Raw genomic sequence first — 3231 nt, 5'->3', positions numbered from 1 at the left:
AAAATGTCTTCAACTGCTGAAAATCTGAATAAAAACTCAATTTAAATACAGTAGTATTATCTTCTAACATTATCATGGGTTCACACACCAATTATTGACAGAAAACCCCCACTTTTACAACAAATTACAAAGGTTGTAAAAATAGAATAAAATAAAATAAATAAAAACAAATAGAAAATAATAGCAAAAACTTTGAGTGGCCTAAAAATATATTAAGCTACTCCGTTGAAGAGGTTATCACATTTAAATGTACTTATAGGGACCCAATCTACAAATTGGTGCTAAAAAAGTTTTGCCACCAGAGGTGGTACCGATATCTTGTCTGGCTCATGGACTATAATGTATGAACAATTCCCCCCTCCACATCATTTGTTTATTAATCACAATAAGGCCGTTTCCAAGCTTTTTGTCATTTCAAAGCAATTCCAAGCTTTTATTGTTTCAAAGCAATTATAAGTTTTTTTATTGTTTCAAAGCAATTTCAAGCTTTTTATGACTTCAAAGCAATTCTAAGCTTTTTATTGTTTCAAAGCAATTTCAAGCTTTTTATGACTTCAAAGCAATTTCAAGCTTTTTATGACTTCAAAGCAATTTCAAGCTTTTTATGACTTCAAAGCAATTCTAAGCTTTTTATTGTTTCAAAGCAATTCTAAGCTTTTCATTGTTTCAAAGCAATTTCAAGCTTTTTATGACTTCAAAGCAATTCTAAACTTTTTATTGTTTCAAAGCAATTCTAATTTTTTATTGTTTCAAAGCAATTCTAAGCTTTTTATTGTTTCAAAGCAATTCTAAACTTTTTATTGTTTCAAAGCAATTTCAAGCTTTTTATGACTTCAAAGCAATTCTAAACTTTTTATTGTTTCAAAGCAATTCTAAGTTTTTTATTGTTTCAAAGCAATTCTAAGCTTTTTATTGTTTCAAAGCAATTCTAAACTCTTTATTGTTTCAAAGCAATTCTAAGCTTTTTATTGTTTCAAAGCAATTTCAAGCTTTTTATGACTTCAAAGCAATTCTAAGCTTTTTATTATTTCAAAGCAATTCTAAGCTTTTTATTGTTTCAAAGCAATTTCAAGCTTTTTATGACTTCAAAGCAATTCTAAGCTTTTTATTATTTCAAAGCAATTCTAAGCTTTTTATTGTTTCAAAGCAATTTCAAGCTTTTTATTGTTTCAAATCATTACCAAGCTTTTTATTGTTTCAAAGCAATTCTAAGCTTTCTATTGCTTCAAAGCGATTCCAAGCTTTTTATTTTCTCAGAGAAATTCTAAAATTTTTATGGTTTCAAAACAATTCCAACCTTTTTATAGTTTCATAGCAATTATAAGCTTTTTATTGTTTCAAAGCTATTCCAATATATTTATTGTTTCAAAGCAATTCTAAGATTTATATTGTTTCAAAGCAATTCCAACCTTTTTATAGTTGTAAAGCAATTCCAAGCTATTTATATTTTCAAAGCAAATTCAAGCTTTTTACTGTTTCAAAGCAATTCCAAGCTTTTTATTTTTTCAAATCAATTTCAAGATTCTTATCGTTTCAAAGCATTTCCAAGATTTTATTGTCTCAATGCAATTTCAAGCGTTTTATTGTTTCAAAGCCATTCCAAGCTTTTTATTATTTCAAAGCATTTCTAAGGTTTTTATATTTACAAAGCAATTTCAAGCTTTGTATGGTTTCAAAGCAATTTCAAGCTTTTTATTGTTTTAAAGCAATTATAAGCTTTTTATTGTTTCAAAGCAATTCTAAGCTTTTTATTTTTTTCAAATAAATTTCAAGCTTTTTATTTTTTTCAAATCAATTTCAAGCTTTTTATCGTTTCAAAGCATTTCCAAGATTTTATTGTTTCAATACAATTTCAAGCTTTTTATTGTTTCAAAGCAATTTCAAGCTTTTTATTGTTTCAAAGAAATTATAAGCTTTTTATTGTGTCAAAGCAATTTCAAGCTTTTTATGACTTCAAAGCAATTTCAAGCTTTTTATTGTTTCAAAGCAATTTCAAGCTTTTTATTGTTTCAAAGCAATTCCAAACTTTTTATCGTTTCAAAGCAATTCCAAGCTTTTTATTGTTTCAAAGCAATTCCAAACTTTTTATCGTTTCAAAGCAATTCCAAGTTTTTTATATTTACAAAGCAATTCAAAACTTTTTATCGTTTCAAAGCAATTTCAAGCTTTTTATATTTACAAAGCAATTCCAAACTTTTTATCATTTCAAAGCAATTCCAAGCTTTATATATTTCCAAAGCAATTCCAAGCTTTTTATTGTTTCAAAGCAATTCCAAATTTTCTATCGTTTCAAAGCAATTCCAAGCTTTTTATTGTTTCAAAGCAATTCCAAACATTTTAACGTTTCAAAGCAATTCCAAGCTTTTTATTGTTTCAAAGTAATTCCAAACTTTTTATTGTTTCAAAGCAATTCCAAGTTTTTTATATTTATAAAGCAATTCCATGCTTTTTATTGTTTTAAAGCAATTCCAAACTTTTTATTGTGTCAAAGCAATTCCAAGCTTTTTATATTTACAAAACAATTCCAAACTTTTTAATGTTTCAAAGCAATTCCAAGGTTTTTATTGTTTCAAAGCAATTCCAAACTTTATCGTTTCAAAGCAATTTCAAACTTTTTATCATTTCAAAGCAATTCCAAGCTTTTTATTGTTTCAAGGCAATTGCAAGCTTTTTATTGTTTCAAAGCAATTCCAAACTTTTTATCATTTCAAAGCAATTCCAAGCTTTTTATCAGTTCAAAGAAATTCCAAACTTTTTATGGTTTCAAAGCAATTCCAAACTTTTTATCATTTCAAAGCAATTCCAAACTTTTTATCATTTCAAAGCAATTCTAAGGTTTTTATATTTACAAAGCAATTCCAAGCTTTTTATTGTTTCAAAGCAATTCCAAACTTTTAATTGTTTCAAAGCAATTCCAAGCTTTTTATTGTTTCAAAGCAATTCCAAGCTTTTTATTGTTTCAAAGCAATTCCAAACTTTTTATCGTTTCAAAGCAATTCCAAACTTTTTATCATTTCAAAGCAATTCCAAACTTTTTATCATTGCAAAGCAATTCCAATCTTTTTATCATTTCAAAGAAATTCCAAACTTTTTATCATTTCAAAGCAATTCCAAGCTGTTTATCATTTCAAAGAAATTCCAAACTTTTCATCATTTCAAAGCAATTTCAAGCTTTTTTATTATTTCAAAGAAATTCCAAACTTTTTATTATTTCAAAGCAATTCCAAACTT

The sequence above is a fragment of the Palaemon carinicauda genome, chromosome 38, assembly GCF_036898095.1.
Source record: "Palaemon carinicauda isolate YSFRI2023 chromosome 38, ASM3689809v2, whole genome shotgun sequence".
In the NCBI taxonomy this organism is placed as follows: domain Eukaryota; kingdom Metazoa; phylum Arthropoda; class Malacostraca; order Decapoda; family Palaemonidae; genus Palaemon; species Palaemon carinicauda.
The sequence above is the reverse complement of the archived record's forward strand: the minus strand, read 5'-3'. Positions refer to the sequence as shown.